Source organism: Vanellus vanellus, assembly GCF_965231255.1.
Source record: "Vanellus vanellus genome assembly, chromosome: 14".
NCBI lineage: Eukaryota > Metazoa > Chordata > Aves > Charadriiformes > Charadriidae > Vanellus > Vanellus vanellus.
In genome coordinates this window covers 17,904,165-17,931,471 of record NC_138919.1, presented here as the reverse complement: position 1 = coordinate 17,931,471, position 27,307 = coordinate 17,904,165, and the positions used below count along the sequence as shown (strand labels likewise).

The 27,307-nt window shown below is 45.4% G+C and overlaps 2 protein-coding genes across 4 annotated transcripts in view; one reads left to right on the top strand and one right to left on the bottom strand.

The window, feature by feature from the left end:
- CHLSN (cholesin) overlaps window positions 1–27,307 on the bottom strand; it is a 152,323-nt gene that overhangs the window by 56,118 nt on the left and 68,898 nt on the right. The window lies entirely within an intron of this gene.
- The window catches only part of GPR146 (G protein-coupled receptor 146), a 55,070-nt gene that overhangs the window by 6,067 nt on the left and 21,696 nt on the right, over window positions 1–27,307 (top strand). The window contains exon 2 of the mRNA XM_082490386.1: window positions 19,336–19,377. The gene's annotated coding sequence lies outside the window, so the exon portion shown is untranslated. The remainder of the gene's footprint in view (window positions 1–19,335; window positions 19,378–27,307) is intronic.

The window sequence follows — 27,307 nt, the reverse complement described above, 5'->3', positions numbered from 1 at the left end:
CGTCCAGGTGCCCAGTATCAGTAAGAGGTGCAAATTCACGATAAATTCCAACTTTCAAGTTATAAACAGGAGCATGATTCATACTTTTCCTGGCTTTGAAAATGTTTACAACTTTTTTTTTTTTTTTTTTTTTTTTTTTTGGTACCTCTACACCCAGATCTGGCTATGATTAGACTGGGGATACAACTGGAAACGAAAGATAATGACTTGATTCATCGAGCACTCCTGACAACTCTCATGGCAGGAAGTGTGGCTCATGTTGGCAGTTTTCAGGCAAACGCTGCTATTCGCCCAAAGTAACAAATTTAAACCAATTGTGGAACTTTGCCGTGGTTTGGGCCGAACCGGCCATCGGGACGTGGGGCACCCTCAAACCAGGACAAACTTCTCTGCTTAAAAATTCCAAACTTCCAGGCATGTGTTCAGCACAACGATGTATCACAGAACTACGTCTTCTCCTTTCCCACAGTACATATTCATTTTTACCTACAAAACCAAGAAATGGCAATAGCTCCTAAAGCCTCCAACTGGATAAACACTTCCGAACTATCGTGTTTTGGATACGTTTTTTCATGTCAGCTCCTTTGCACGTTGTGGCTGCCCTACTGAGCCGCAGCGAGCACAGCCCGACACGGCACACGGAGCTGCCGCCCATCGCACCCCGAGTCCCACCCCGGGCGCCACACGCCACCTCCCTGGCGGGGAAATATGGCACCACAGCCCAAAGCCCCACTCTCATGGGCAAAACACACACAAAAGAGTCCTTCAACAGCGTGGAAATAGAATCATAGAATCACAGAATGGTTTGGGTTGGAAGGGACCTTGAAGCCCACCCAGTCCCACCCCCTGCCCCGGGCAGGGCCACCTCCCCCCAGCCCAGGTCGCTCCCAGCCCCGTCCAACCGGGCCTTGAACACCTCCAGGGATGGGGCAGCCACAGCTCCTCGGGGCACCCTGCGCCAGGGGCTCACCGCCCCCACAGGGGAGAATTTCTTCCTCATATCTAACCTAAATCTCCCCTCTTCCTTTGTAAAACCATTCCCCCTCATCCCATGGCTCCCCTCCCTGATCCAGAGTCCCCCCCCAGCTCTCCTGGAGCCCCTTTAGGCACTGGAAGGGGCTCTGAGGTCTCCCTGGAGCCTTCTCTTCTCCAGGCTGACCCCCCCACCTCTCCCAGCCTGTCCTCCCAGCAGAGGGGCTCCAGCCCTCACAGCACCTCCGGGGCCTCCTCTGGCCCCGCTCCAACAGCTCCATGTCCTTCTGCTGTGGGGACCCCCCGAGCTGGAGGCAGCACTGTGGGGGGGTCTCCCCAGAGCGGAGCGCAGCAGAGGGGCAGAACCCCCCCCCTTCGCCCCGCTGGCCACGCTGCGGGGGATGCAGGTGATGCAAATGTTGCTCAGAGATCAACAACAACAAATAATCAAAGAACCCTAAAGAGTCAGCCATGATGCCGTTCAGTCTCCAGAAGCGATACAGCTCCTCTCTCATTCTAGATTTGCCACTTCAACATTGATATAATTTGATCAAGTACTTGATGCCTTAAATCCGCCGTACCTTATGAACAATAGGAATAGGAAATCTGAAATAAATACATGAAACCACCTGGACAATATTCCAGCGTTTTCGGCAGCCAGAACCAGCGGGACGGCCCCGCGAGGTGACCCTCGGGCAGAATGACGCTGGACCCGGGTCCTGCCATGGCCACGCCGTGTAACGCCGAGCTTTGCCGCCAGCGGAACTCTGCAGGGGAGAAACACCCCTGGCAAAACCCCAAACAGTGGCAACACAGTCGCAGAACATCTTTCGGCTCCCGGCTGGTAGTTATTTTAGGGAATCTGAGAGTTCGGGAAGGTAGCAGGCTGTGTCTTAACTACTGTAATTAGCACAACTGTCAGCTCCGGTCCGTGCCTCCTCCTGCTTCGGTGGAGGATTCTGTTCCAGCTGCAGTCAGCCCTTCTCGATTTCGTGGGGTTTTAAGCAGGGGCAGAGCCTTCTCCTGCTACCCTGCCAGGCTGGGCTTGGCCAAGGGCGAGAGAATTGCGCTTAGCAGATCTTATGCGTTCGTTTATCTAATGACTAATCTGAGGTGCAATTTCATAATTACTTTGAGGATTCCCGCTGCTCTAAAGGCGGCCACGAGACTTATTCTAACGACCAGCCCAAAGAAGGACGGTGATGTATACTGGAGGCTTCAAACGGCACACGAAACGGAGAGAAAAACACAAACTCTGCACACATGAGGCCCCCACTGGCAAAAGATATAGCATGTTCTTAAGCTGACAGTATTATAGCTCTAAATGGTTTCGCAAATGAAATCCAAACAAAAGAGCAGAGATGTACTCTAAATCACTCAGCAGTTGCTGCTTAGGAAAACCAGCAACCACCGACTCCAGCACACAGCGAGCTGCTTTGAGTACACTTAATGAACGGAAAAGACGTCGGGATTTGTTGTTGTTGTTCTCCCAGCTTTATTTGTCTATATTCTTGAATCTATACACACGATGGTGGGGTTCGCCCTGACAAATAACCAACTGTCCATCACATCGACTTGTCATACGGCGAGAGAAGTCAGACACCGAGTGGTAAAATGAGTTCAGGCAGAGGGCATACGTTAAGCAGCTGTGAGCCCGTTGAAGCTGTCTATGCGCCCAAACGCTTAATGTCATTACACAGAGCTCTGATTTCTTCCTTTCCCGCCTCACGCTAGAATAGCCACATTATATATAATAGAAATTATTAACTTACTGGAAGAAATATAGTCACACGGTGACTGTAGCCGTACGAACAATATGCTTATAAATTAGATGTTGCGTATTTTGCTTACAGTGAAAGATGACACAACCAAATCCTTCTGTTTAGGCTCTAACGAAAGCTTTACTTCTGGATAAAAGAATCTCAGGTGGTAGTTTCAGGAACAATTTAAACCCGCCTAAGTTAGTCCTGCCGCCAAAAGACACACTCTGCATTTTCTCCCACCTCTTCCTCGGGTTGGCACAAGTGTTTGTACAGTCGTGTAAACTCATCCGGGTTAAAATTACCTCTCTATCCCCCTCCCCCCCCCCCGCAGGGCCACTTTAAAACCAAATCAGTTCCTTAATTCGATTCACTGTGAATCTTTCTGCCAGCAAAAAGAGGAGGTGATAGAAAGGTGGAAGCAAGCGGGGGCGCAGCTTGTGGCACCCCATTTTTTGCAGCCTCTGGCTGAAGATACCATTCCTTAAAATAAACAGAAGTGTTAAACGGCTCATGTAAGAAATGTAAGTGTAAAACACGTAATGCTGCTATGTGTATCCCACCTCTTAGGCACAGGGATGAGGCAGTTCGGGCTGCCAGCTCTCAAATTATCACAGACCCCTTGGTTTTGCTGCTTTTTGGGAGTGCCACGCGTTGCACGGGGGTTTCCCTCTAATTTCAAAATGACAGTAGAGGCCTCGTAAAGGCGGAAAACATAACTTTTGCTCCCGAGGGCCCGAGCCGGGGCTGCTGCCCTGACGCGGGAGGGCGCAGCAGTCACCAGGGGTCCGGGCTCAAGCCCAGAGACGGCGTTTGCAGCCGCGGGCAGAGGCAGAGGGGGCAGCGGGGGGTGGGCGACGTTTTAGTGTAAAGGAACAAGAAAGTGAAGGGGGTCAGAAGAATTCATGTTTCTGTGCAGGAGGGAACAGAAGGAGAAGGGAAAGTAGAAGAGCAGGAGCATGCGGTAAGTGCACGGGAGGGCACGGCGGGGCAGAAGGGGGACCCCGCGCAGTAGGAGGGGTAACAGCAGGAGCGGAAGACGGTTGATGCATGTGTTAAGCCACGTGAAATACCACAAAGGGTGAGTGCAGTGGAAGAACGGGAAACAAAGGCAAAAGTAAACACGTGAGATGAGTGGAGGACATAAAACCCTCGAGCACATAAGTAATACGACTGCAATAGCTGGTCTTCACAGAACAGCTTCTTCTTCCACATTTAGAGTTGGTCAAGGGTAGCAATGGCATCTCCTCAAACACCCGGGACAGAGCAGGCAAAGAGGAACGCCTCCAGAGGGAGACTGGGCAGCGCTCCCTGCTCGTTCCTCAGCTCTGGATGCTTAACGTTGAGTACAGAATCTGAGAACATCACCCAGAAGGCAGCGACGATGTCTCAAAGTTAAGCAAACCAGAAGGCAAACAACGACGAGGTGGTATTTTTAGACGTATGATTTCCGATTTGTGATTTACCCCAAGAGCGGCAATATTTTATACTTTATATTTGTATTATTCAAAACGTGTCAGGCAAGGATCAGTCCATCAGGAATCCAAGAAAACCATTTTCCCTTCTACACAGAGGGTGCGCATTTGCAATAGGACCGTAAAAATATGGACCTAATACCTTCATAAGAACAACCTTTTTAAAAAGCTGTTTTTCTTGCAGGCACAAACAAGCAAATTCAACAAAACTTCAATAGATAACCAATTTATAGATTTTTATAGCATTATTCACATTTTCACAATCCTGAAAGTATTAGTATAAAGGAGCAGTCCCTCTCTCGCCGTAGTCCTCTTAGGTGAGCTATTTGCTCCATTATTTTCCGCCTTTCGATGATGCTCTCTGGCTGCTAGCGCTGCCATTCCTTCCACGGCAGTGTTTAACCCTTCGGCATGCGCACTGTCTTCCTGCCCATCCAAAACTCAGAAGCAGAGCCAGGGAACAAACCGCTGGGGAACGAGAGACCCCAGTCGGAGCTGTCAGCTCTTCCAGCCCCTTTGAGTTCTAGCCGCGGGGAGAAGCTGCGGGTTCGCTTCCCGCCTTTTAGAATGAGCGAGAAAATCCCCTTCGCTTAACGTCTACAGATCAGTGGGCAACAAACGCAGCAGAAGCAATTTTTTTGCTTTTGTTGCAAAAATTCAGGGGCTTGCTTGCTAATTCTGGGGTGGGTAACGGTAGCGATCAATTATTAAACTGCCCCAGTAGTAAAACAGATGACGACTGAGTTCCAAATAAATTTTTACTTTTATTATGTAGCTGATTAAATAAACAAATGTTACCATCTAATAATAACCCATACCCCTAACTTTATCAAGATATCTAATCTAATAAAGAAAATAAATGATCTTCACATACTGTACAAACGCAAATATATGACAAGATGTGGTCAAGGCAGTTGAGACAGGGGAGAAGATGCGTCGCCATCCCCTGTCCTGCCCTTTGCCTTTCCTCTTGGAGCCGCACCGGGTCTGGAGGCATCATTCCGTTCAGCAATTACTCAAAGCAAGCGGCAGCACCCCGTTAAAAGCTAAACTCCAGCAACCCTTTGCAAAGGCTCGTGGTTGTGCCACCAGAGCAGAGAATAACCGCTGAAGTCCGTAACCCCGCGGGGGATCCCCGCTGCGACACGCTGGACAACCCGCAACAACGGAGCAGAGCAATCCAAAATATCAACCGAGCGCTTGTGAGCTCGTTGCAAAAACTTTAACGTGCTCTACTTCCAACTCTCAGTCCTAGGAAGCGCGCAAGAATGTACTTTACGTGCCTGTGTGTCTCAGCACACTCGTGCTCTTAGCTGCTCAGCAGAAGATCTTACGCCAACAGTGGGGAAAAGGGTACCCAGATGCCACTTCAAGAGCGGGACGATGAACGGTATCTAATAGTCATGGTTTAAATAGGAGCAGCATCTCGAGGCACAGCCATGGGGGTAAGAGGTAATCAGACATCTAAATCAAACACCCCTCTAAAAAAAAAAAAAGATCATTTCCACCTGGGACTGTTTTTATTTAGTGTCGGGACAGAAGAATGCTCGGTCTTCTGAACCCACCCACCGAGAAACGTGTCTATCTCAAAGTCAAACTGATGTTCAACTATCAAGTTATCTTTTTGCCAAAAATATACAGCTCGTATAAATATCCCAGCGAATCACTGTGTCTACAGCAGAAGTACTGGTGTGCCATTCTCATAAGCAAAAGGGTAAAAGAAAATGAGCAGGAACTTCCATAGTTGAGTTGTTTTATGCAGAACTAAAACAAAAAAAATGAAAAAATCAGTAAGCAAGCTAGCTTAGTCATTTTATACAGCTTTCCTGTAAAATTGCTCCATCTTAAAACTTTGTTTTCTCATTTAAATGTTACTTCTAGGCTTATGATACTGATTTCACCCAGTACCAACGGCCTAACAAAACGATGTAATTTTAACTGCTCCTTGTATTTTTAGTTCCTTCAGAAAAAAAAAAAAATCCACATTAGCAGCATTAGACAGCTCGACAGTTTGACTGGTCTTTCCCCAGTGAAACTACCAGAATTTAAACATACAACAGCGCTATTTTAGCGTGAGTGCACACAACAGGAAGAATCCTCCAAGTTGCAAAAACATTTGTCTGACTGATTTTCATCAGAAGGGTCTTTTATTTTGACCAAAGTACCTGGGGTCATTGGTACAGAAGTAATGACACAGAAAAGTGTTCCGGTACAAAATGTCTAATTCTTCAAATTTGTTTTCTAAATCTAAAGCAGTATTTGATCAGTTGGACAAATATTTGAAGTGCATTTGGCTAGTTATCTATTTAGAAAGAGAACAAATTTATTTAAAAGGACTTTTTCCCCTTCAGTCGCCACAGAACAAAATTATATTGAGCTCGCCACATTTTCGGATCTTTCACCCGGTCTCGAGTCAGAGCCTTCCTAGCAGATTATCGCTGTAAGGCCACTGGTGGGAAATGGGAAATGCTTTAGGAAGAGGAGTGCTTTAACAGGAAGGAACAAACACACGGTAAGAGCTGATATGGCAAACCACTCTTCCTCCACCTCGGCTTGGCCCAGAAGGCCAACCATACCCTGGGCTGCATCAAAAGAAGCCCATCAACCCGCCGCTGCCCAAATCACCATTAAACCACGTCCTCAGCACCACGTCCGCCCGCCTTTTAGACACCTCCAGGCATGGCGACTCCACCACCCCCCTGGGCAAACTCTTCCAAGGCTTGACAACCCTTTCGGTGAAGATCTTATAATCTGATAAATATCCTTTTGAACAATGTAGTGCTCAACAAGTAAATAGGTTAAGCAGAAACCTACAATGTTTCCATAAAAAAACAGAGATGTAATTAATAACATACCGCTCGGGTACTCCAGAAGCTTTATTAAAGCGCAGGTAACACAACTGCTTGAGGAATTTTGAACCAGAGAACACCCATCCCGACAGCAGGGGAGTATGTCACTATGCCATTTAGGTGAAAGGAATAAACATTTGGCAGTAGAAACACTCATATTAAAATCTGTGGAAAATGTATGACAGGCTGGAAAAGACAAGGTCTAAAGAAGCCAAAAGCGTAATCATCTTAAGGTTTATCTCCAGTTTAAAACTGGAAGTATGATCAAAAGACTGAAAAAGAGTTGTTATTTGCTAATGCATAATTAACCTGGAGTGCCTCCTAAACTGTTCAGCCTATAAATTTACTAGAAATAAAAGCAGAAAAATATCTTTCTCATACAGTTCCTCTTACAAGCAATTGTCAAGTTTTTTTAAGCTCTTTTATCTATTCAAAGAGTTCTGCCAAACTGTTTATCTTTCCTTTTAAATAAAAACAAACTGCTTTAAATCCCACATTGAGAGGTGTCTGAAACATAACCCATAAAAAAAGAGCGCACAGACTTCCAAAGGCTTCTGAAATCCCTCACCCATAACAAAAGCCTTAAAACTTTCAGTACTTATTTTTTAGCTTTTTAGAATAAGGTTTGCATTTGGAATTCAATCCAATTAGGCTTAATATTCCTGGTACTGTAACGATTTAAAATATTAAACATTTTCATAATTCTGTCCAAAAAACTTCTAAATGGTCCATCTTCCTTACAAAGTTCCGCAGTGACAATAGGACACCAACTGCACTTCAAAAATCACACTGAGGGAGATGCCATTTGTGAATTCTGCTTTAGCCTATGTTCAGTATATGAAGTTATTTAAGTGCCGTACAATAAATAATAACAGCAACGCACGCTTTCAACACTTTGGAAAGGGAAGTCATAAAACCAGTCTTGTTTTGGCCAAAGTGCAAAAATTTACGCGCAACAAATGTTGCGAATAGGATGCCGCAAAATCCAAAGACAGAAAGTTTTGTAGCATTTTTTGTGGCTCTTTCTCCAGACTGATAAGCAGAATTGAAAAAAAACCAAAAACCCCAACCCCCTAGGCCATCAAACACCTAACCTGCTTGGGTAGTGGGCTCGTTCGGAGCTGCGTCTCCGTCTCACGCGCTCGTCTCCATGCCAGCCAGCAGCACTTCAGCACCTTCGCTAGCAGCGAACCCAGAATACGAAGTGCCGCACCACAAGCGGAGAGGAAAGTGGATTTACGGTATCGGTACAGGCAATATACTTAAAAAGCTGTAGTGGCTCCACAGTAATTAACAACTTCTTGAGATAATTGTTCCCAGAGCATTTGGCTTGTGGTGAGGCTCAGGCAGCGATCTTGCAGAAATGAGTAATGAGAAACCATCACAATAAAACTATGATGGCTTTGCCAGAAGCACTGGACATAGCATCATCCTTCGGGAAGAAACGATGGGCGGAGGTGGAAGCTGCGCTCCCACCAGTTCCTCTGCAAACTCTGAGGTTGGAGACACCTTGGACAAAACTGCAAATGTTCTTTCAGTGCTCGTGGGGGCACTCTGGTCTACACACACGTGCCCGGTTGGTTCTGCAGTTGTGTGGTTGTTCAACGTCCATGTCCGGCAGGACAGGTACCACTGAGGGCGGGAAGTCCTCCCTGGTCAGGACCAGGAACATCGCTCCCAGTACGTGACGTAGCACAGGGTGTTTCGGTGTCTCTCACTGAGGGCAGTACTGTTCGGTTTTGGTAGCGCTGAGTATGGCCATACTGGTTGGTTTGATGGGAGCATTTTGTACGCTGCCTGGATGGTGTAGGGAAGTTTTGGCATGAGGTGGGAGTAGGATCGCTGGCTCAGGCCTTCCAGCTTTGTCTGCTGAAGGAAGAGATCTCTCTCCAGGCTCAAGACCAGCGCTCCTTTCTTCTCGGCTTTTGAGTGAAGGGAATTGAGGAGGGGGAAGAAGTAAAAATGCATCTAGGGAAAACTTGTCATAATAATTCCATTTTCAACACTCATACAGCTCACACGGCTGACAGAGTCACTCACGGTGGTGAGTAATTAAAAGCTGTAACTCAACAGATAAAACGTGTTTGTAGGCAAAACCACAACCAGCTCCTCCCTTCCAGTTTGTAAAACTGTCTAGTAAGGTCTGAGCGTCTATATTTGCTCATAACATATCTGAAGGCACCTCAGTTCAAATGGGTTCCTCCGTGCTTCCTGGCTGAAGACAACATATGGGGCCAGAAAGAAACGAGTCCCTCCAGAGCTGGAGATGGTTGTGTGTTCAGCCCTGAATCACAACACAGCTCTTTAACAGGGACATTATTGAAACGCTACGTGTAAGGCAGACACCAAAGCGGCACTAACCTCGCCGTGCTGCGCCGAACAACCGCAACACGTCAAACTAAGGAACTCATACGCTCTACAAAGAGGATCTCTGCTCTGAAGGGCACTTGTACCCCGGGAGCCAGCTTATCAAATGCTGTTCCACTCTGGAGGTTCAGAAAGGAAAAGAAACAGTAGCCTTTTTCTACTTTAAGAAAGAAAGGGAAAACAAAAATCTTTTGAATACGACTCTTTTTCTCAGCACCGGATTTGTTATACCGAGTCACCATAAACCTGTATATTCCTGGTTACGGAAACACTGGTGGGTTAATATAGGGGGAAAAATGCACTAAGACAATCAGAGTTTATCTGTACTGTTCTTACAATGCGGATGACATAGTGCAATAACGTGAATTTTTTCATTTTCAGTATTATCTCTGATAGGGTTTGTTCCTTCTGCTCCGATTTACAGTATAAAATCCCCAAAGTGATAAAAATACATTTCTATTTTAGTCTTTTTGGTTTTGCTATATTTTTTTATTACTTTATCAGGCCTTAAACCCTAGGAATTCCCCTGCTCTGTCTGAAAGAAGAAAACTAAAACGCTGTTATGTACACATGCAAAAAGAACATTTAGTATTCAGTCCTTTTAGCTGCAGAGTGCACCCAGGGGAACACAAAAAGGCGCCAACATCAGGCATACATTTCAAACACATTACACAAGTGATCAAAGAAAAAAGGGAAGAAATCTAAAGCAAAGCTACTTGCATAACAAACTGTGCATAAACCGTTGAGTCTTCGGAGTGGGATAAATACGTTTCAGACGGTGTCACTACTGTGACGTTTTAATGGTGTGAGAATGACAAACAAAACCTCTGAAAGACAGATAACGAACTATCAAGTCTGCTCTAACATTTGAAGGACCAAACAAGCAAATATACATCTTTCTTCTTCCTGCCAAAAGTGGACATCACACGAATCCTGGTGATGGATGCTACAGAGCTGAGAATGTTGTCACTTCTTCTGGACAATGAAACAAAACCACAGAAACCAGCGGGAGAAGCAGCCAAGCTTAGCCACCAAATTTGGGCATCGCGATCCTATAAATACACACGCAGCGTCTCAACAAGGCTACGATTGTCATTCCCCATGTAAGAAAATGATTAGTTGTACTATGGTAATAATATACTCTGAAACACCGCGGAATCAGAATCCGTTTCCATGCAATAACACCAGAATGTGATTCCACATTTCAGTAATAACGTTCTGCTGTAAATGTGCAACAAAGATGTGTGCGGTGAGGGGTCGGTAATACAGATCCAGGGAATCACGCAGCATCGAGCCCAATCCAGTTACCAGCGGGGGCAGGGAGGAGGACACGGGAGGACACCTACGGCGCTACGATGGCTTACGCTGATAAAGGAGCTGGCTGGAACGACTCCTCGTATGAGCTCATGACACAGGGGGTTGGAACTCGATGATCTTCAAGGTCCTTTCCAACCTAAACCATCCTATGATTCTATGATGCTATCGCAGAAGTGCTTAAAATGAAAGCCGGCAACTTAGATTCCTGGTATTTTGCTTGACTCGGGGAAAAAAACCCATCATTTACACTGAAAGCTTTGTCGTCGTTCATACCACGAAGAGTACAATATACAATATGTTATCAGAAGGAAAGCACGTCACAAGAAAAACCTCTTGATTTCATTTAATTTAAAAAGAGACAGAACTGGGCCAATTTGATATACCATCGTAACTCTGCTTTGTTTATCAACAAATACCATGTACCGCTGCCTATAATTTAATTTTAGGAGTATGTTATCTAGCAGCTTTATATTCAAGATCATTTTTGCTACTGGAAATGACATAGACTTGGACAAGGATACCATTCAACACCATCAAATGGGAGGCGTCAGAGTTATGATTTCTAGGCACAAGTGGTAATTGGATCGGAAGGCAAAGTTCAAGAAAACAGTAATACTCTTGTGTATTAACAGAAGGGCCGTTCTGCTCCGTAGTGCTCTACCCGAGGCCATTTCCTTCCTTAATATTAAAATTCTAATCAGCTTTCATTTCATCTACAGAAATTTATGACCTAGTCCAAGTTCTGCGTGGAGCTTTAGAAACAAACAGACTTGGAATATGAGACCCAGCGCATTATAAATTCTTCATTCAGCTATAAAAATCTGTACATGCACAAGTGGAGCGTGTTTAAAACGTGCCGAGTTCCACACTGTGCAACACAGTGAATTATTGCGAGAAACACTGCAAATGCCTTTGCCTCTGAATGCAGCTGTACTAATTACAGATTCCACGTTAAGATCCTGGATATCGAACACTGAGGAAACTGGGCCCACTGTAGATGAAATGGAAATGGACGACTATAATCATAAAAAGAAGCTCTTTACAGGTTTGACTTAAGCAGAGCTTTCCAAACCGCGGGGCGCTCGCGACAGGCGATATGCGGCTCGCAAGCACTGCCAGCAAACCTGAGCGCGTTCTCCTACGCGCTGCTCTGAGCCGGTGCCTTTGGCAGGACCCGTGTTTGAGGACTTGCAGAATGCTGAAAATAAGCTGTTGCTTCTAAAGAGAGCAAATAGTTAGCTCGCTCAAACCCTTAGCTGGTTTTTTCTTTCACTCCCAAAGAGACACTTCCCTCTGACTTGAGTATCGTATCTCAAAATGAAGCCAACAGCAAAGAAAAGGAAAAGGAAGTCTGGAAAACAGAACGAAAGTATGTTTACTCGGCAAGGTAAATCGGGGAAATGGCCAGAGGGGCAGAATTATAAATCTAAATGTTTATGTCTCCGAACAAAATATTAAAATAACAACATCAAGCTCCAGCTTCGAAGAGCACTAACCAGCACTGAAGACCACGCGTCTGACGGTACGTGTCTCGTCTCCGTGCCTCCACGCAGCCCCAGAGGAGGTCTTTATGGCAAACTAAATGGGTGGGCCACTGAACCGCGATGCGGCAACGCCAACCCCACCGCTTCCACCGCCGGGCGAAATCCCAGGCCGCTTTTCCATCGTAACACCTCCAGCCCACCGCCAGCGTCTCCGTTCACCAGCTCTGCAAGGTTCCCCATCCTTCCTCCCGCCTCCCTTCCACAACCCCGCGCCTCTAGTAACGCTGGTTACTTATAAAAGACACAAAGATGTCTTATTCCGTCACCATCTGCCCCAGGAGCAGTTTAGCTGAGAAATGATGGCAGCAGCGGCGTGGCAGGAGGTGCTGACTTTGAGGTGGGCCAACTGCTGGGCAAGGCAGCGCTCAAACCGGCAGGTCCGACGGAGGGACACGGGAAACCCAGGCTTTGTGCGCACACAAGTGAAATCCCATCACTCTACGAGGTCGGGACATCGCACAAAACGTAAAACGGGGGTGGGCTCGATCTTTCGGCACACAGATAATTTTCAGCAAGCGTTGTCAAAAAAGAAGGGACGGTGAAGTGCGAGAAGCGGCTCCAGCTGGTCGTGTCACCACTGCTGAGGAATCCAGCCAGTGTCCCTGGGCCACAGCGGTGTCTCCATACACCAAAACCAGCTTTTAAACACGGAACAGTCGCACTGTCTTACACCGAACTCGGAACCGGTGTGCTGCAACACCCGGGGAGAGAGGGGAAACGGGAGGAGGAAGGAAAACCTCACTCAGCCCACGGAGTTCGGCAGCGAGTAGAATTGCCTACATCCAGCGCGTAAAATTGCAGCTAAATTGTAAGGTCGTTTTCAGTATTTGAAGGCAATTTTCTCAATACTTTCCAATCCATGAGATACGCCTGACAATGAGAAGCCGCTCCGCAGACGCCCTAAGCCTGAGCCACCCGCAGGTTATCCGAACAAAAAACCTTTATCATAGAATCACAGAATCATAGAATGGTTTAGGTTGGAAAGGACCTTGAAGATCATCGAGTTCCAACCCCCCTGCCATGGGCAGGGCCACCTCCCACCAGCCCAGGTTGCCCAAGGCCGCGTCCAGCCCGGCCTTGAACACCTCCAGGGATGGGGCCACAACAGCCTCTCTGGGCAACCTGGGCCAGTGCCGCACCACCCTCAGAGTGAAAAACCTCCTAATGTTCAATCTGAACCTGCCCTCTTCCAGTTTAAAGCCATTCCCCCTCGGCCTATCGCTACATGCCAAAACAAAATCTTGATTTGCCAAACTTGGCATCCCGTACACGCCGGACCAGCCAGCGCGGCTGGGGCAGTTTGGATTGCAGCCTGCAGGAGCAGCTCACCCACGGACCACCGGCTCGGAAACATATTTGGGAAAGTATCCCAGACCCTTCTGTTTAGCCTCTCTGAGCATTTATGAATAAATAAATCAGAACATTTACAAAGTACCGCTGCGAACCGGCAATTATAAAAACTGGAAGTAAAAAATGTAATTAGATTATGAAGTTTATCAGCTCCATTGCCAAAGATTTCTACAAATTAGAGCTTGTAAATACATCTTTATTAACGAGTAATGACAAAAACCTCATCGGACACACTGGCAACTGAGACTGCCCTTCAGTGATGGGGTAAACATGCAGACCCCCTTGGGTCATTTTGGCTTTTTTCTGCTGTGTCTCAACTGTTTTAATAAAAGAGGTTTTTTTCAGGTTTGTGGAGTTTGGCACTTTTTTTTTTTTAACAGGCTGCAGCCATGGCAAAGACTGTTTTTTTCATGGGATTTTTTAATTTTCATTTTTAAAGCATGCCATCAAATCTCTTCAGAAAAGATGTGGCACAGCATTTATTCTGCCTACGTACTCTGGATTAAGTTACTCTTAAAAAATAATTAAAAAAAAAGACAAATAATCCCCTGCTCAACTGATAACGCACATAAATCTCAACAGGAGACAGAACGCCGAAAAGAACAGGTAGTTGAGAGGAGCTGACGCACATCGTACACGTGAACCTCGAACTGAAAAGTTTAGCGCCATATTAAAGTTGTCGTGTCAGAGAAATTAAGGTTTCTATAATACAACAGGTTACGTGCAAAGGCACTAAACTCCCACCCTAATATTTGCAGCGGCTCTATTTGGGGGGAGCAGACCCACACGGGGCTACAAGACAGCGGTGAAGGCCACAACCATCTGCCACTTACAAACACCGCCTGGGTGACTACAAACCTCCCCTCCGTGCATGCCGACGCGTACTGTAATTTAGCATAAAAATATTAATTGCGAAGCACCTAGAGTCAGGCTTGTCAGCCCTAATATTTTCTGGCGATTTGAACAAGGCCAGAGGAGGAGATAAGCATCTTTACAAATCCGGTTGGCTTTCCTTCAAATCCCAAAGCTCGTCCCTAAGCCGCGCGAGGACAGGAGCCCCCGGAGAAGCAAATCTGGCAGGCAAAGCCCTTCTGCTCATCGCCCGCCCTCCTGACAGCCCTCGGCAGCAAAGGGGGTTTGGGACCTCACTGCACAACACACAATTAGTTTTGTAAGAAGTTACTCTTGCATCACAGCTACACTTATCTTAGGGACAATCTGTCATTTAAAAAAAGAAAAAACACCAAGAAACAAAAACACTTGTGTTTTTTAAGCTTATGCTAATGAAGCATTTTCATTGGCACTCATGAGTTAAAAATTACTTCAGCTTTCTTTGCGGGTTTTGTTTTTCTTTTTCAATCAATCAAGCTGGTCAGTACTCCCAATTTACCGGCGCAAATCAGCTTAATTTGCTCAGGAGTTAAAACTTGGAGCGAACAACGGCGTTTTCAGAACAAATACATCAAGTTAAAGCGAGGGCAGTTGTGGTTCGTCTGAAACATACGGCTCCAGATTTCAAATCTAAGCTAAGGAAACAGAGGTTATGACATCCTGCAGCTGGGACAAGCCGTGTTCATCAAGCGGCGTTAAATCAAGACCGCTCGGCCAGCTCAGGGAATTGCTTGTGTGGAAGTGATAGATCCCACGAGGGCGCTAAAAAAAAACAAAGGTTTTGGTGTCCCAGCCAACCCCCCCTTCGCTTACTGCTACCAGGGACTGAGCTCCTTCACAGCAAACGGCGGGGGAAGGCTGCTGCCAAGGAATTGCTACTGATTTATTTACGTCCCATCACGGAGAACAGGAATTAAACACTTTGCAAAGCACACGGGCGAGTTAATTACAAAAGCTCTTCCCATGAGACGCAAAGGCCAAGTGACTGAGGCTGGTGAGTCTGCAGGGGGGTCAGGGCGCCGCGCTGAGCCACCCTCAGGCCACACAACGCCGCGTTCCGTTTGGGGCCCCTCACCGCAAGACAGACATTGAGGGGCCGGAGCGTGTCCGGAGAGGGGCAGCGGAGCTGTGAGGGGTCTGGAGCACACGTGTGATGAGGAGCGGCTGAGGGCCCTGGGGGTGTTCAGCCTGGAGAAGGGGAGGCCGAGGGGAGACCTTCTCCCTCCCTACAGCCCCCCGAAAGGAGGGGGTAGCGAGGGGGGGCGGTCTCAGTAGGGGCACAGCCAGGTACAAGTTTGGAAAACTCAGGATAGGAGTAGGACTGGGTCTGGAAATGTTTTCCAGTCTCCCATTCAGTAGCGTTTTAAGACCTATTCATTGATACAATAAGCATTGGTAAAAGACCTGAGAGTTGATGATGTTTTAATTTATAACAGATAAAAAAAAGTCTGTTTTCTGAATTTTGTGAGACAATCCTGGTGGCTGAAGTAGAGGGACCACTCACTGCTTCCTCGAACACCAGAATAACGGCGCCTATAACTTTTTTTCTTTCTTTTTTTTTTTTTTAAGTAAGGAGGAAGCATGAAACAGTAGTACTGATTGGAGTCTTTGACGACACTCTCTGGATGCCAATGTCACGCTGTGTAAACATGTGGATCCATTAGACAATTGTTGGAAGCAGTGAATTCTAAATTTGATCTAGTGATAGGACTCATGCTGTTTGGAAAAAAAAAAAATACGGGGTTGCGAAACCACACAAGGAAAACGTTTCAGACTTGTTAAAAAAAAAAAGTACAATGTGAACAATGATGTATTGGATGGCCTGCAGAGCTCGGCCTCCGGAGAGGCTTGACAGGCAGAAAAAAAGACCCGAACTCTTGGCTCTCAATCTGTTAAATAAGTTTGTAAAATGTATTCTGGCCTGAAAGGATAAAAATATTGTCATAGAGAAAAATTTATATTCACATGCAGAATACAAAAGATTTTCTTTGCTAAAAGACAATCTGCAACTCTGATTTACATCTTCTTCCACATTCCCAGCGCCTGCTGCTGCCTGAACTAAGGAATCGAGTTTAGGGAAGGCCGAGCTCTGCGGCATCCCCAGCGACGGCCGATGGCCGATGGCCGATGGCCGATGGCCGGGGCAGGGAGGGGTGGAGCACTGCCCGCCTCGGCTCCTGCTGGCAACCCAACTTTGGGCTTTACACTACTTAATGGTCTCAAACACACGTTGAAATTAACCCCTTCGTTAGCTGTGCAGCTGCTACTCCTTATCTCTTTCATTCTTCTTAATTATAGCACTGGAAAGTTTTATGCTGTGATTCAGAATTATATATGATTAATACAATACATTATTTATATTTGTTAGAACACAAAACAGGGGCCTCATGAATAAAATGTTACATTACATACGCCATTTGAAAACGTACTCCGTCCTTTAAGCTATCTAGAAATACTGTGCCCGTGCTCTCCGTGCTACAACCTCCTTTCGAACTGATTAACCGGCTTTTGATTCCGCTCAAGTTGCTTCCATTAAAAGACACAAACCAGCGGGTTCAGCTCCCAGCCAAACTGCAAACCCACTTTAAGGCTGTCACTACAAAACTTGTTATTCATCTCCGGGCTTAGAGATGTGAAGAGCGAGCGTGTCTAGCTCAGCGTTTCGGTTATGATTCACATCGTGATTTAATCGTGCCTCAAACACTGTTTGCTACATAAAAGAAACAGTACTTCAACAACAAGGATCGGAAAGCAAGAAAATCCGATCAATCCAGAAGAGCGACTGAGTCACTAAGGAGGAAGGCCACGAGATACACCTTATCCTGGGGAATCCAGAGTGGGGCAGCCGCAGCAAAGCTGCTCTTCGGCGGCTGCTGGGGGACCACTGTGGGCAGAACCTTTCTCCAACCCGCCCCCAAGAGCTCCATGAGCCCGCGACAGCGGTCCCCGGAATGCACGCCGCCCTGCCATGTGTATGAATAAGTTTGGGCAACTTAGCAACAACGACAATTCACATGTCATATCCATATATACGCGGATATGAGGCCACAGGGCACAACTACGGCACTGAAGGCCCGCAGGAGTCAGGAGAAGCCATCTCCTACGGCCTGTCCCTCCAGGGCTGGAGCTCTCGGAGCTCCGGGGCGTATTACAGCGGTTCCACAGGAGAGGTATCAGCCAGGCCTTTCACATCCACCGGTTTAACTACTGAAATCCTCCTTCCCACCTAACAAACACAGAGGAAAAGAGTTCTCCACGTCCATTTTCTGCTCTAACGCACGGGTCAGCTGTCTTACGAGGTCCTTGAATACGACTTAAATTTGTATGGAAGTCTAAACAGAAGATCCACTGTTTCTTTGCATGAATTTGCGGCACGTTCATTTTCGTGTTTGAGAAGAGAGGCCGGCCAGAGACTGTGCGCATCGGCCAGCCACCACCGCATGGTCTTCAGACCACGAGCGTCGGCCTTGGGTGACTTCCACCTGCGTGGCACATCACAAACCCACGTTAGCCGTGGAAATCCCTTTCTCTTTTAAGATCAAGACCACATAATAATAACAACAGTTTGTGCTTCTATCCACTATTCTTCATCAAATTATGAAATTGAATTGCAAGCAAAAGACTGGTTGCGCTGTTTCTTTGTCTTGGGTGCCGCCACGCCAGCCACCGCACGTGACAGAGGGCGAGGAGAGGCCACGCGGAGCAGCTCTGCCCCGGACACCTCATAGTAACGACCAGAATCGGCACTAACAGTAGAGAAAAGGGGAAGGAAAAACGTGCCCTAGAAAGACATCGGATCTTTTACAGATCATTATCGCACCTCTCAGTAAAACTTCAGGGTACAAAGAATGAAGTGCACAGGCTGTTATCTTAAACCATCGTTTTCCCAAATAAAGTCTTCTGCTTACTTCAAACTTCAGTCATTGCACCTGTCGACTAGTTAATCTTTCCCTTTAGGGTAAAACTCATCTATTCTTAAAAGTTATCTTGCTCTCCAAATACTACAGTTCAATCATTTATCTAAGCTAAAACACTTAAACCTCTTTAATGCCTATATATGTGTATGTATATATTAATTTTTTACTGCAAGACATGGGGAAATTAGTGCTTTACTTCGTTTTTCTTCTCCTTTAGATAAGTTGCATCTGCATATTGAAATACTGATTACAAACTTTGAGCAGATAGACGTTTTTAAAAAATAATTTAATAAAATATACTTGTTCTCCATATTTTTTCCCCACAGTGTGCAAAGGAGCAAATATATACGCAGCAACCAAAGTGAATTAGTGTAACACAGTATGCCAAAACCACTACTTTTTACAATAACAAACCAAACTGACATTTATCATCGTATCATATTACACGACAAATATTTCGTACCGGGACTGTTCCGTGTCAGTTTTAACCCACCAAACATGACATTTTCAATGAGGAGAAGGAAGTTGTGTTTCTGTTTTTAGATCAATCTACAGCTTTTGTTCAAGATCCTCAGTTTACCTCGCAAATGTAAATAAAACCATCAACACCACTGTGATACATTAATTCTATCAACTTTTCAGCTACAGTCAACTCAGCACTCGCAGCAATTCATCGCCAAACGTCACAAACAATTGTGTTATAGATTTTCTAATCACTGGATGAAAACTTTGCATGATGTAAATGCTACACAGAGCACGGTACAGTGAGATGTAAGACAAAAAAACGAAAGCGATTTGTATTTACCTAAATTGACTAAATTTTCTTTTAATTTCTTTCAACCACCGACAAACAACTGTTTCACCTCTTCTTTCTTTTCTTTTTTTCCTCGCAGTGGCTCGAACTCCGACGGACGTTCTGCCGGGCTGCACCTCCCGTAAGTACGCCTATCGCAATACACTGTGACTATTATTGTATGTGTTTATTCCACCAATGTACAACAGTGAAAATATTTACCACAATTGGGACTTCTAGACCTGCTATTTACTTCTGTGAAAAGGCACGGGATTAGCAAGTCCTCACTGAAGAGTTAGCCAAGGCAAGCAATAGTTACTCCCAGATCGTTCTTCTGCTCAGAGATCACAAACCGGTCACCTAAGTAGTCTCATACAAAGATACATCCAATTTACTACATCTTTATAGGTTTGTGAAATTGGGACTTCATGGAAGTGTCCCATGATCTTGAGGCACTCCAGGGCTCCTTGCCAGGCAGGAGAACTTCTGGCATCCAGAAGAACTGCAGAAACAGACTGGAGGAACATCAGCACTCAGAAGGTTTAATTGGCATTGTTTCTGCACACTGCTTGCCGATCCATGTGAAGAAAGAATGGAGGCTGTAATGCTCTCCCCACCATCTCTGCCTGAAAGCCCACAGCCCACATTAATGATTTTCATACGTTGACATGGGCTGATCAGGGAGAGGTAAAGAGAAAGGTAAAGGCAACACCTAGTCACAGAATCACAGACTGGTTTGTGTTGGAAGGGACTGTTAAAGGTCATCTAGTCCAACCCCCTGCCATAAGCAAGGACATCTTCAACTAGACCCGGTTGCTCAAAGCCCCGTCCAACCTGGCCTTGAACATCTCCAGGGATGGGCCATCTCCCACCTCTCTGGGCAACCTGGGCCAGTGTCTCACCACCCTCCGTAAAAAATTTCTTCCTTATACCTAGTCTAAATCTCCCCTCTTTTAGCTTAAAACCATCACCCCTTGTCCTATCGCAACAGGCCCTGCTAAAAAGTTTGTCCCCGTCTTTCTTCTAAGCCCCCAATCAGTCAATCAGCTTGGGCTAGCTCTGCAGGGAAGACACACCTTTAAGAAAGCCAAACAGATTAAAAGGAAAAGAGACACAAAACTTCATCTTCTCGGAGTGGCCAATGCCGTTCACCTGAGCGCTGACGGTGCAACCACCGTCAACGCTCTGTGGGTGTATTTGCGGGGAGCCTGGAGAACGTGCTGGAGCACAAGGGCCGGCACCCGCTCAGCGCGGTGGGCAGCCGGTCAGTCGGTCACCCTGGGCCAGTTACTGAGCAAAAGACTGGAAGCCAGGAATTATTTAATGTTAATAGCAGCTCTGCCAGTACCCAGTGCTGTTCTGCTGCCCTCGGCGACTCACTTCATCTTTTTCGTGTTCTCCTACGTTCTTGCGCCCAGTGCCCGTCTCCCCAGTGTTTAATTCCCAATTTAATATTCTAGTCGTAAATGCGCCGCCTCCCTTTTACTTTGATAAAGTACAGTCAGTATCAATAGGTAATGCTTTTTAAAAAGTTATTTCCAACTATTGTGAAACAGGAGCTGAATGTTTATGGAGTAGTTATTTTTTATGTCAGTTTACCAGAGGGCCTCTTTAGCTGCAAGCTTAGCTTAGAGCCGGAGGCCCCGAGGCATTTTTGGGAATGGAAACTTTTTGAGTTCAGCTCTTAACAAATTTCCAGCCTGCAGTATGTTTTTCATTAGTCTACATGGTGTTATAATAAATGATGCACTTCCTCTTTCATTTTATGATTTTTTTTTAAACATGCAACAATTTTTCTGTGTCTGTTTTTTATTACTTTCAATATACTCAACCACACTGATCTGAGAGTCTATGTATAAAGACAGAAAGGATATACTGAGCGAGATACCAGCTACAGCAAGCCGAGCTTCTAGTTTCAATTCTTCACTGAAGGCCGATTGTAAACCCATTCCCTGTGTGCAGCTCCATGGACAGCCACCCTTGTAGGGGCCATCATTAAAAAAATAAAGAGTCCGTTATCCCAAACCCTGGAGTCGGCCTAGGAAAGACTCCTCTAAGGTATACACCTGCAGACACTCAACTAAAAAATTTGATCCCCTTGGCCAGATACAAAACATACGAAAACCTCCCTAAGCCTCCACGTAACACAATTACAGACAGGTCTTTTTTTCTGCATGTAGATCAACCTGATCCTTCTCTGTATACTTTTGGGCCCCTCAGTACAAGAAAGCTTTCAATGAACTAGAGCAAGTCGAATGGAGGAGCACTGAGATAGCCAGGGGCAGGAACACGTGCCCCGTGCTGAGAGGCTGAGGGAACTGGGCTTGCTCAGGCTGCAGAAGAGAGGGGTTTGGGTGGACCTAACAACCGCCACGTTGCACCCATAAGAGGCTTATTGAGAATCACAGAATCACAGAATCATCAGAGTTGGAAGGGACCTCTAGAGATCATCTAGTCCAACTCTCCTGCTAAAGCAGGATTGCCCAGAGCACATCCCTCAGGACTGCATCCAGGCGGGTCTTGAAAACCTCCAGAGAAGGGGACTCCCCCCTCCCTGGGCAGCCTGTGCCGGTGCTCTGTCACCTGAACCGTAAAGAACTGTTTCCGTGTATTTGAACGGAACTTCCTGTGTTCCAACTTGTGCCCATTGCCCCTCGTCCTGTCACTGGGAACCATTGAAAAGAGCCTGGCTCCATCCTCCTTCAACCCACCCTTTAGATACTTCTAAGCCATAATAAGGTCTCCCCTCAGCCTTCTCTTCTCCAGGCTAAAGAGTCCCAGCGCTCTCAGCCTTTCCTCATAAGGCAGATGCTCCAAGCCCTTAATCATCTTAGTTGCTCTTCGCTGGACTCGCTCCAGCAGTTCCCTGTCCCTCTTGAACTGGGGAGCCCAAAACTGGACACAGTATTCCAGTTGTGGCCTCACCAGTGCAGAGTAGAGGGGGAGAATGACCTCCCTCGACCTACTGGCCACAGAGAAGACTGATCGAGGCTCTTTACAACAATACACGGAGGGATGGAAAAAGACAATGGGCATAAGTTGAAAAACAGTTGGATTCCAACATATAAGAGAATATCTTTTATATATATATATAACCATTAGGACAATCAAGCATTGGAACAGGTTGTCCAGAGGTTGCACAGTCTCCATCTCCATTTTCAGGTTGGAAGGGACCTCAGGAGGTCATCATAGCTGACCTTGCTTTGGGCAAGAATTTGGAGAGATGACCTCCTGAGTTCCCTTCCAACCTGAATTATTCTATTATTGATTCAGTCCAGTAAAAAATAGTTAAGATTTTAAATACCAGAAACAGAATACATCCAGACTTTATTCAGACATTCTTTTTATTTTTTTCTCGCTACCTATTATAATCACAGGCATATTGGTTTGCTAATACAGTGGCGCAATAGTTTTTTTAAGTAATCATAGAAAAACAGCTGTGAATAGAGTTTAACCTCAGACTCCCAACTTCTTAATTGAAATCTTAATTGAAATCTTCCACTGATGGCTATAGCTTTGTGAAGCAAAGTTCAGACAGAAGAAAAGAGGGCAAATAAAGATTTGCCTTAATGAGTTTTGGACATACAGTGACAACAGCCATCAACAAACTTCATCATAGTGAAATACCCGTGCCGCAGTTAAAAGACTTCTTTTTTTCAACTACTTCAGCTGTTCTCTCCCTGAATGCCGCTCGTAGAGACGCTAGGTCTAATCTTTTCTAGGGTGAAGTACCGTGACCCTTTGATTGTCACATTGGATTCTTTGCAGCACAGTATAAATTTGCCCCGGCAAGAACAAACGTACTTATAAACATCAGGTATTGGTGACACAAACAATACCCCAAATATTTTAAAACTAGCAATATAAATAAACCATAGTATAAGGCAAAAAGAAATTTTCTAAAAAATAAATAATAATAATAATAAAAAAAAAAACCAAACAACAAAAACCCCCAAACACATAACATTTCAGAATTTATGTCTTCATCCTAAAAGCACAACTACCCACATTTAAATCAAGCCAAAGTTCTTTGCATCATCTTGTCTTAGCCAAAACTAGTTTGGTGAGCTCTGCAGGAGGTCAAAAGCAAATCAAAAGCAAATGCCTTTAACACTGCACTCTCAAACATCAGCTCCGAAATGTTTTCAAGGAATGTCCATCTGCTTTCCAGGTGCATTTCCACACATCTTTGCTAGTAATTTAACTCAACACGTACATCACGCAGACGCTGCAATAATTCAAGATAGACAAGATGCGCATGTCAAAAGGGTTACATGTTTCTAAGCTCCTGCGAGCCAAGCCCCCTACAGATCCTCGGGATTCCCTCGCATCCCTGGTCCCCCCCGTTGGCTCGGTACACGTGCCACCTTCCCACCCGCCGCCATGCCAGCAGCTCCTTCCATTATCCATGTCTCCATTATCCATGTCTCCTTCACAGTTTACTCCTCTCCATTGATGACCGTGGAGCTTTACGTCTCCCGCTTGCCCCCGGTCTCCCTCCCGCTGCCTGCCAGGATCCGTGTCCCCTCCCCGCTCGCTTCTCTATTATTACACACCTCCCTTCTCTCTCTCCCGACCAGCTTCCTTCCTCTCACAGGCTGAGGGCTGCGCTCATCCTTCCCTTACGAAGTTTCAGTCTCCCTTCCTGCCAGAGAAGACTGCGTTCATTTCGCAGAAAGAATCGTCACTAATGTTTTCTATTTGGGAGAGAGGTAGAGGTTCTCACCCAACGTGATAAACTTGACTGAGGACAGCGGAGGCGAGATCAGGCAGACTGTTATGCTGGAGACCAGTGAAGGTGCCACCAGTGGGTAGGGATGACTGAAACTATGGATCTGCAAAAACTGAAGAGACTGCTCGTCTTCCTTTTTCTCTTCAATAGTTAAAATTGGTGCTTATTGTCAATTACTGCCATTTACCACCACCAGCTGCCAAAAAAAAAAAAAAAAGAAAAGAAAAGGAAAATACAGAGTTGTCTATAGATTTGTTTGAAGAACACTGGGGAGGTCTTTTGGAGGAGAAAAGCTGAGAGATTTGAGAAAGAGAATATGAAACATTAATGAACATCAGCTAAACTAAGATCAGTCTTTAATTTTAAGACATATTATCCCAGCAAAATTCACACGGTTGGGAAAAATACAATGCATGCCTTTCTATAGGGTATATACATCTGCAAATACAAACAGTGTTCCCTCTGCTGACCCTTCTGAGGAGGAGCCATTCTCCACCACATCTCCCACCGTATATATTTGCCTCCTTAAAATATGTTTTATGTGTAGTTGATACACACGCTTTTTTTAAGACGGCCTTCTTTTTCTCTTTTCCCCCTATTCATAATTTTTAATAAGGCTGTGTTCCCGGGGCTGACAGCACCAGGAAAACTGGGCTAGGCCAACAAGAAGGGATTCCAGTCAAACCTCATCACGTCTCGCACACTGCGTTTCATTTACAAATCTTTGATTTCTAAATGAATGGCAGTTCAAAGTACACATTAAACACAGATACTTTTGCTTATGTATGTAGAGATTGTTAGAGATTAAGCCACTTTTAATTAAAGACTTAAGCAGGTGTCAGTTCGCGATACTCTTTGAATTGGGTTTAAACAGATATGTGTCCCGTGATTACGCAGCAGCGCACTTTAAATACAAGCAGAATCAAAGAGATCTTCCTAAAGAGAGAAAAGGAAAGCTACTTTGTCGGATGGTTTGAAGTTTGGTACTACTCATCTGTCATATATGGAAAATCATATATGTAGTTGGAAAAAGCGTTCTAAAACACTTCAAAAATAAACAAAAGCGCCACAAACAGCCCCACGAGACAGAACCCCGGGCCACAGCAGACCTATTAATTTCAGTGGGGTTTTGTTCTGCCTCTATATATGCATCCACCTACCCAAAGTTAATTTGCAGTATCAAGGCCTAAAACAGATAATTTAAAAGCATTCTGGACTCAAATAACCAGAGCTTTAAACACGGAAATGCAATTATTTCTAAGTACTTTTTCTCTCGGTGTCATACTTCAGAGCGATAGCAATATGAAGAGCTCCCTGTTTCTCCATTACTCAAAGGTTCTTTGTTTTCTTTACTTAAAGGAAATCCAAAGATTAATTTAAAGCCATCTGATGAAAATACCTTAATATTTACCTTCATATTTTGTTGTAATATATGCTGAATCCAAGTGAAGTGATTTCAAAAATTATCCTGGATTCTTCTCATTTCGAGATGTTAAATATTGGCTCTTATAAATTTCCATTACACATTCTCTGACAATATTTGCTGCTCTGGACTACATGAACTGACTTTTAATTCTTACAGAGGCAACGATAATAAAGTTTGTAGAAGTTGGGCACAGGTGATGTTTTAGAATTTCGTACTTATTCCAAGGCCCTCCTTTCCAGGTCTAATTTCGCATAAAGTTAAGTGTGAAAAATGGTTAGGACTGCCAAATCTGCAAATTCACTCTACCCTTTTACCTGTTATATCATCAGTAACGCTACGCTCAAACTGGTTTCCGAATCATCCTTTAAACAATGGCACTGGACTTTAATGTCTCCGTGTTACAGCTGACTCCTGCAGACAATAAAAGAGCACACATGTAATTCCAAAATCTCCTAACTGGTAAATCACAAACTGGAGTCCCAAAGCCAAGACAAGGCCATTAGTAGAGCCGTGGGAAGAAAATAGCGAGGGAGACAGAGACGTGCTCCGCCAGCTGAGTGGTCAAGCACAGCGTGGGGCGGGTGGCCGGGGGGATGGCTACCACAGACAGGAGGACACGAGCAGGATTGCCAAAGCCAAGGATGCCAACCGGGAACAAAGTACCCGCCTGCAGCTCGATGCTGGTTAATAGAGGCTACAGCACGACTGCAAAGGCAAAGTTTAAAAATAGCATAGGGTGATTAGCATGGAAGCACAATTCTTGGAGCTTCAGCTGATCCGAAAGGAAAGACTGAGCACCCTTGTAAAAATCAGGTTTCCATTTTCAGACAATTTTTTGCACTTCTTTGGTATTAACTCCAGCAATATTGCATACAGAGAAATCTGAAAAATGAGAAGTGGTAGAAACCAAGATCTGTTTGACAGCTTCAGCAGTAAGGTTATAAATCAGGAGTAACCGCGAAGACTTGAATCTCAAAATATACACCGGTGCAACCCAGAGCTACTACAGGCTCCTGACCTTTATCAGGTTTTCGTCTGGAGACAGCGTGAGGAATCTCCCTTAGCCGGGAAGGGAAAACCATTAAAGTCAGGTGCGATTCCTGGGGCAGCTCCGGTAGGCAGAGGTTATCGCCGGGATCTCTGGGTGGCTGCTCCGCCTCCGGTTTGACTTGCTGGGAGCTGGTTATGTAAGTACCACAAAAGAAAAGACCCATTTTTCGGGTTGTTTTGCTGTGCAAGCTCCGGGCTGCCTGCAGGAGCCCAGGGAATTCAAAAGCCGCTTCCCTTCTGTTGCTCTTTTGGGTGTTTCTCTTTGAAGTGGCGCCCTAAGTGGCTGCTCATTCACCAGTTTTGTAGGTAGTCTTTAAAGCAATACTTTCCACCCTTCAAGCGTAAGCACAGAAACATACAATTAATTAAAGCAAGTTAGTGGTGTTATTAAGGCAGCCTTTTATTTCTACGGGGTGCCAGGCTCCGAGAGGCAAGTTCTCCTTGCAGTAGGATTTCAGACGCTCTGGAGAAAATGCTGAACCTTATAAACTGATCTGATAGGGTTCGTGTGACACACGAACCATCTAAGAAAACCATTTAGCCATCGCTTAAGGGACAAATTCCTTCTAGAATCTAGCAGCAGAGAGTCAAACCCCACAATGGCTCTAACCCCTTTGCAGTGTTACTGGGCTGTGTTTCACTGGCGGTTTAACCCTTTGTTCTGACATGCCTCTTTTTTTTTTAATCACTGTTTTTCCCCAACAGAAGAGTAAGCCTATAAGTAAATTTTATACGGAATGATTGCAAAGTAGACTGGCTGGGAAATCTTTGTTTGTTAACAGAGGGATGGACCCCTTACCTGCCAGATGGCTGCAATGCAACAAAAAATGCATCTAATGCTGCTTATAATAGTAGGGGCCAAAC